This window comes from Phascolarctos cinereus, unplaced genomic scaffold (assembly GCF_003287225.1).
Source record: "Phascolarctos cinereus isolate Bilbo 61053 unplaced genomic scaffold, phaCin_HiC Scaffold_30;HRSCAF=533, whole genome shotgun sequence".
Lineage (NCBI taxonomy): Eukaryota > Metazoa > Chordata > Mammalia > Diprotodontia > Phascolarctidae > Phascolarctos > Phascolarctos cinereus.
The window spans coordinates 25800-34038 of NW_027555636.1; positions in this window are offsets into that span (position 1 = coordinate 25800).

An 8239-nucleotide genomic window follows, 5' to 3' on the forward strand; every position below is an offset into this window, starting at 1 on the left:
AGGAGGGAGAACTGGAGGCTGGAAACACAGTCCAGCTGGGCTCACTCGTAACTGTCTTTGCTGCCACGACAGATACTGTTTACAGTTCCTCAAGATGGGAAATGTTTCTTGCTACAAAATAAGGAGATGTTACAAGGATCACTTCCTCCCCAGGAAACTGGGGAGGGAGGGAGGGAAATCATAGGCATAAATCAGGAAGTAAAAGGGAAAACAAGATTCCCATCAACAGGCTCTCTACTCCCCTGATGTAATCCTAGTTTGATTCCCAATGTTAAAGTTCAGAGCCTAATGTTCACATGGCTCTTTTCTTATATGCCCACCCTGAACTTGCCCTTTTCACAAAACTGCAGATTTGGACAACAGCTAAGAAGCCCTCTGCTACAATCAACCCTGACCAAGAATCTCCTTCTAACAACATCCCTGATGCAAGGGCTAGTCTCCCGCTCAAGACACACACACACACACACACACACACACACACACACTCCTCGAGTTAGGGGAAGATTCATGGAGGCTGTGCATGCCACTTCTAGACAGCCCTAACTGTTAAGAAATTTCCCCTTACATCAAGCCTAAACTTGCTTTTTCAGGACCCCCACCCGATAGCCTTATCTTACTGTCTGGGACCAAGCAGAATAAGGATTGGCCCCTCACCCATATATATTCTGATAAAGTTTCATTTACTGAGTTTACTGCTGCATCGCCAACCTGAGAAAGTCTAAAGTCTGTTGTGAAAAGAGCATGTTTGATTCAAGGGCATGCTGGGAAATATGTTTAACAACCAGCTTGGGGAGGGGGTATAGAGTAGGGGGGGATGATTATACCCTGGACTCCTATATAACTACTATATAACCTGCATTACTAATATTTTATCCATCATTTTCTTAAATTAGACAACCAAAAACAATAAATCAAATCCCCACTTGAAGTATAAATGCTTATACTGACAATCTAACAATCCCCACCAAGGGAGCAGGTTCTGCTACTTAACATTATTGACCCTGGGCTAGTGACTTGACCCCTGGGATGCTTACCTGTCAGAAGAAAGGACAATATTTGTATCATCGGGGTTGCTGTGAGAAAAACCTTTTGTAAACCTGGCAGTGCTTTGAACATATTGGCTGCTGAATGTGGGCACAAAGCTCCTCTGACTTTTTCATCAAGCTGGGACTCCAGGATCCCACAGTGCTGTGGGCTAATGACAGCTCCCTGAAACAGTCTCCCTTAGACCCTGCAGTCCTGACTGACCTTGCTCAGGCAGCTCAGCAGCATGTGCTTAAACAAGATGTTTCTGCCTAGACGTGTTGATAACTCTAAAAGTGAAACCCATTCATAAAGAGTCCACTAACATTAATCTGAGTTTTGAGACACAACCCTCTTCCACAATCTGGCACCTTTCCAGCTTCATCTCTTTACTCTGGGGCTTGGACCCTGCATTACACATTAATTGGGCCATTCTCTACAAAGGCTGCTACACTCTACCACCTTCCTGCTTTTGCTCATGCTATTACCTAAACCTGAGATCTCTTCCCACATGCTCCTCTTCTACTCAATTTCTATCTTTTAAAGCCCAACCTAAATGCTTACCCAAGTGGTGGCATGGTACATTGTCTAGACTACTGGACTTGAAGTCAGGATAAACTGACTTTGAATCCCACTGTTGGCAATTACTATCTGGATGATCACAAGCAAGTCCCTTCCCCTGAGACTCAGTTTCTTCACATATAAAATGAAGACAATAACAACTTTAGTACCTACCACTCTATACTACAGCCACATTGGCCTGCTTGATCCTTATACAAGGATCCATCTCCTCTCTGGGTCTTTTCACAGGCTTTCTCCCCAGGCCTATGGAGCCCTTCTGCTTAATAGAATCCCTACCTTCCTTAACTGACCAAAGTGAATTTCAGTTGTTGCTTTAGAGTTGAGGGGGAAGCGGGGAACAGTCCTCTGAATAACACCACCCCTTCCTATCCTGATCCCCCAGTTGCTAGTGTCCTCTCAGAGATAACTTTGCATATCTATTTATTTAATTTTCTGTGTATGTATTGTCTTCCCTAAAATGTAAGCTCCTTGAAGGCAAGAGCTAAATTGGTTTTAGCTTTGTATTCCCAGCACCCAGCACATACTAAGTGTATACTGAATGAGTGAAGCAAGTTGGCAGGGACCACTTATTTTGTCAAAGTCCTTCCCTATGGTCAACAAGTAGGAAGCCCTTTTTATATGCTAAGCACCAAAGATATAGAGGAATGCAAAAACAGAGTCCCTGCCTGTCCTCGAGAAGCTCAAATTCTAATGAGGGACACAACATACAAACAACTACATACCTTTTTTTAACTGACCCAGTCTCTAACCTGGGAATAAGGAGACAGAGCAGATAAGAGACTAGGTACTTGTGATCAAGTGGCGTATTAGTTAAATAGTTTCATTATGAGGAACAGATTTGCACATTGGGAATCCTCCTGATCAGGGATAAACTCCAAGGATCAGATAGATTATAAACTCCTTCAGGTATAGAGAACCTTGCCTAGCCTATAGCTGAACAAAGGGAATCTCAGTAAATACCTGTTGGTTTGGAATGGAAAGGGGGGTGGGGAGATGTCCCCTGAATAACCATTTATGGAGTTATCAAAATGAATCTTGAATCTATTGATGGTTTTGGTCTCAGCACTTGGTAGGCCTGGTACTCTAAAAAGGGCCCTGGTTAGAAGCCAGAAGACCTCAGATCTGGTCCTAGCTCCCCACTTACTAGCCAAGTGACTTTGGACTAGTAACGTAACCTCCATAAATATCAGTTTCTTCATCTCGCTTCCTGTGTATTTCCTGGTTATTTCAAGTCCTCATCTTTTTGACTGGAGCTCCAAATGCCCATCGTAGCCCCTGATCTTTTTAAACTCTCTCTACCTTTTCTATGTGGGTGACAGCTGGGAGTGAAGCAGCAAGGTCAAAGCTCTGGAATCCAACACTGTGTCTGACTCTCACTAGCTGTGCAAATTCAGCTGACTGGTGTAGGAGCTGGGCAACCATAAACAGGAAAGTCTTTAACCTCCAAGCCTCAGTTTATCCGTTTGTGAAATGGAGCTAAAAATACCTGGGTCAGTGGCTTAGCTTACCAAAGGTCTAGTGGGGTTCACAAATGAGAAGACGATTTAAAGAGCTCAGTGACAGTCAAACCTGATTATTCCTATGGGGGTCTGGATAGGAGGGTGTCGGTGCAAGGGAAACCTGATGGGTGGAACCCCCACCAACCCCCAGCAGGAGGGGAGCCCTGACCGAGCAGCCCCACCTTACCCAACTCAGCTACCAGGTCTGTTCGACCTATATCCAGCAATCCTTCAATTAACTCCAAGAAGGCCAGGGTCATGACATAATGCTTCATTCGCTGATCGGACAGCTTGGAGGTCTTGGTGGATTCCTTCAGGCATTCCACAGGCATTTCAGCTTGGTTCGGTCAGCTTCTCCAGTGTACTCATCACTTAGGCCTCTAACTCCTCCATGGCTCGGGAGAGGGCGTCGGGGGCTGCAGGTGAGGGGCGGGGGAGAGCTATCGGGCCCAGCCCCGAGCTAGGGGGCTGAGGCAGCGAAAATGAAACTGCTGCCTGTGGACTTGGAAGACCAGCGCGCTGGCCTGACCTAGATAGACTCTGGGCTGGCTGTCTCGGGGCAGGGAGGAAGAGCTGTCCAGGACGGACGCCGCCAAGGAGGGTGTGGATGGGAGTGGGCTGCGAGGAATGGTTTCTTTTCTCCCCTCTGCTTTCCTCTGCCAGTCTGTCCTGTACCTGAGTCCATACTTCCGCCACGGATCTGTCTTTTCTGTCTCTCTCTGCCTCTGTCTCTTTATCTCTCTGTCTCTCAGTCTCTGCCTCTGTGTCTCTCTATCCTCCTTTCTCTTTCTCGTCTTTTCTCCCTACCCTTTCTTTCCCCTCTCCGTCTTCTGTCTCCCTCCCCTCTCCTCTCTCCCCTTTTTCATCTTTCTATACGCTTTCTTTCCCTCCCTCCTCTCTCCCTCTCCACTCTCTTCTTCTACACCCTTCTCCCTATATCTCCTTTTTTTAAATTTTTTTTCTTCCATGTGCTTTTGAGTTGAAAATTTTTCTCCCTTTTTCTCCCCCCCACCCTCCCCAAGATAGCGCACAATCTGACATAGGCTTTACATTTACATACCCATTAAACATATTTTCACATTAGAGAAGTTGTAAGTAAAAATTAAAACCAATAGGAGGAACCATCAGAAAGATTAAACAAAACTCAACAGAAGGTAAAAATAAGTGATAGCAATTCGACTTCCATAGTTCTTTCTTTGGATGTGGACAGCATTTTCCACCCCGAGGCCTCTGGAGATGTCTTAGATCCTCATAATGCTGAGAAGGGTTCAGTTTAACATTCTTAGTCATTGCATAATGTGGCTGTTATTGTGTACAAAGTCCTCTTCGTTCTGCTCACTTCACTCTGCATCAGACCATATAAGTCTTTCCAGGTTTTTCTGAAGTCAGCCTGTTCATCATTTCTTATAGCACAATAGTATTCCATTACATTCATATACCACAACTTGCTCAGCCATTCCCCAATTGATGGGCATCCTCTCAATTTCCAATTCTTTGCCACCACAAAAAGAGCTGCTATGAATATTTTTGTACATGTGGGTCCTTTTCCCATTTGTTTGATCTCTTTGGGATATAGCCCTAGAAGTGCTATTGCTGGATCAAAGGGTATGCACATTTTTGTAGCCCTTTGGGCATAGTTCCAAATTGTTCTCCAAAATGGTTGGATCATTTCACAACTCCGCCAAAAATGTATTAGCGTTCCAATTTTCCCACATCCTCTCCAACATTTATCATTTTCCTGTTTTGTCATGTTGGCCAATCTGATAGGTGTGACGTGGTACCTCAGAGTTGTTTTGATTTGCATTTCTCTAATCAATAATGATTTAGAGCATTTTTTCATATGACTATAGATGGCTTTAATTTCTTCATCTGAGAACTGTCTGTTCATATCCTTTGACCATTTATCAATTGGGGAATGGCTCCCTATATCTTCTATTCTAAAGTCCAGTATTTCTAACCCTTTTTGCACTGAGGATTTGGGACAAAATCTGCAGAATGAATCAGTGTGGTTGATCTGGCCATTCAGTTATTCCCTAATGCCTCAGAATATCCCAATTTTACCCACTCTTTCAATCCTAACTCAGGTAACCACTACTCACTTGCCCTGATTTTTCTCAGCTTGCTTTACCCTTGTGGTCACAGAGCATTTTGAAAAATTAAATTTTATTGACATCTTCAGCTTCTTACATCATCAGATTTGTCCCAAGTACCCACCTACTTGAAACGCCTCTCATGTTTTTAATTGGAAAACAAATTGCATTTTGGAAGAACTCACCATACAAAGTGACAATTCCAAAATCAAAGATGTGGCAGAGGAAATGAACAAATATCTTGAACTTAGGCATGAAACAGGGAATTGGTGCTTACCAGGGATCACAAGGGATGCTCTTGCAAAGGAGATCCAAACTTATGAGATGACCTCTCAGTTTCCTTACCCACTGAGATGGCCACTTTCAGGCATTTGGAAAGGACCCTGCATTTGAATTCTCAGTTGAAAACAATGCCTAAAGGGTCAGTTACATGGGACAGTGGATAGAACATCTGCCTTCGAGTCAGGAGGGCATGAGTTCAAATGTCACCTAGCACATTTACTAGCTATGCAACCCTGGGCAAGTCACTAAACCTCCAATTATCTCATAAAAAAAAATAACTGTTTGACCTAGAGATAGTCACTTAATCTCTTTGGGTTTCATCTACAAAATTGGTAAAAAAAAAAAATTGGAGGGTAGGACTATTCTGTGATCCCTAATAACCATCCCACGGCTCATAGAATAAAGTCTGAACTCTTCAATCTGGCTTTGAAGGCCTTCTATAATACAGATCCTCCCTACCTGTTCAACCTCATCTTTCATCAGTCTGAGTCAGATCCTTTTTCTGTGGACAGTTAGCAAGTGATTGCCTGTTGTTCCTGACTCCACCATTCAATGGGGTCCCCACCTAGGTTCTTGAGTTTCTATTCTAGTGGGATATAGGCTCTGGAAGAAAGGCCCTGAGTATGGGCAGGGAGATGGGGTTGTAGGACAGCAATTTCATGAGAACAAGCTTAAGTTTGCAGAGGCTCATATGCAGGTTGGCTGCCAGATGATGGACTTTCTGGCCACAATATCTCTCAAAAACCTTTTAAGGGGGCTGTGATCTGTGAGAGAAGAAGGATTATAAAGTAGGAGTGAATTACAGACCCCTGAAATATAATGGCTTGCAGAGCACTTTTTTCACTATAACCCTCTGATGCCAGTAGTGGGAAGTTTATTATGCATGTTTGGTAACTTCCTTGAGGGAGGCAAAGGAGCACTTGGGAAAGACCATCAGCTCTGGAATCAGAGGACCTGTGTTTACATCACACCTATGTCATATATTACCTTTGAGGCCTCAGTTTCCCCATCTGCAAAATGAGCAAGCTGGACTATAGTGCCCTCCAGCACGAGGTTTATGGTCCCATAAATAGTAGCCTACTCCAGATTTCTAGGCTGCATATCCACTGTTCTTTCCTTTTGTTACAAACAGGAGCCCCTGTCCCTTAGGGCATTGGGAAGAGCAAAACTAGATCTTTAAAAAACCCTCTTTGCATAACACCAAGTTCTGACTGGTATTATTGGGCCCCCAAGTAGCCCCTCATCTTTGTACTGCCCATCACTTTGCTTTCCATGTTCTGTGGATAGAAGCAGCTGAATGAGAAATTAAGGTTATGTTTCATATTCATAGATCTCTCAATAATACACTATCCTTTGAGATTACCCTTCCTTTATCCAAATATTAGTGTGCTTCCAAATAGAATATTCCTTCCAATTATAGACATGTTCTTCATGAATTTTCCAAGTAATGTAGAGCTCAAGATCTTCCTAGACAATGTACAATGCTGTCAGAAACAGAAAGAGTTATATTAAATTAGCAATTAAATCTGAGCTGGAGGGTGATGAAGGATACACTGGAACTCCCATCTAGCCTCAGTTTGGAAAGCAGAAACATGTAGTTGAGAAGGAGTCTAATTCTGGCTAGAGGCTGGATTATTAGGGGGAAGGAAAAACATGGCAAGATGGGTGGTAGCAGCTCAGCCCTTTACCTGCTGCTTGACTCCAAGATCCAGAGTGAACTCTCCAAAGAGGCAAAATATTGCTGATGCATCTGCTAATCATTTCTCCTTTCCTTTCCCTAGAAGCCTTCTCCCCCTAGTGACAGCCCTCTCTTCTGACTGATGAGATCCTGGCCTTGACCACCAGGCCATTCCCAATCCCATTCCTTGTTCTCCACAATTTTCTCCCTTCCAACCCCTTGGTATGGATTGTCTCTCCTCTTCCCCACCCCCATTAGAATGGAAGCTCTTTGAAGGTAGGGATTGTCTTCATTTTTTTTTTTGCTTCTACTAATATCCTGGGCACTTAACACAGCGCCTGGCACACAGTAAGTACCAAATAAGTGTTTTGTCTATCTATCCACCTGGCCACATGCCCTTACCAATAGAGGGATCTTCTATAACAACAAGGCTCTATTACCAATCCACAATGGGCTCAGAATTGAGGAGCATAGGAACAGGAATGGAGGTTATTACAAACGAAACACATCCATTTTCCTGCCCTCAAGAAGTTTAACATCTCCTCAGGGAAACCAGGCACAAAGGTGGAACAGGTGATCTGAGACAATGAGCATGATTAAGGGCTAAAATGATTTGTACAGGAGGAATATGAGAAGGAAGAGATACCTGGGTTGGGTTGGAAGGAGTTGGCTGAAGGAGCGGGCCACTGAAGGCTGGCCTGGTGCTGGATAGCTGGGGTGGGGAGTGGAGACTGAGTCTAAGCTTAGAGGGGGCATGGTGTGAGGATGAGACCAGTCTGGCTGGAAGGAGAGGTTCCCAATGAGAACGGGAGTAAATCAGATGAAATGTGCTAGGCAGAGTGAGACCAGATTTCAGACTATAGAATACAATTGTAGAATTATAGAATCTTAGAGATGGAAGGGACTTTTCAGATCACCTAGTCCAGTCTCTTCTCTTTATAAACAGAGAGTTATTTTAACAAGGACAAGTGGCCAGAAAGTTGGGACTAGAGCCCAGGACCCCTAAGCCCTGACCAATGTGCTTTCCTCTTAATGCTTAAATGTGATGTAATAGAAAGAGCACTGGATTTAGAGTCAAGATCTGA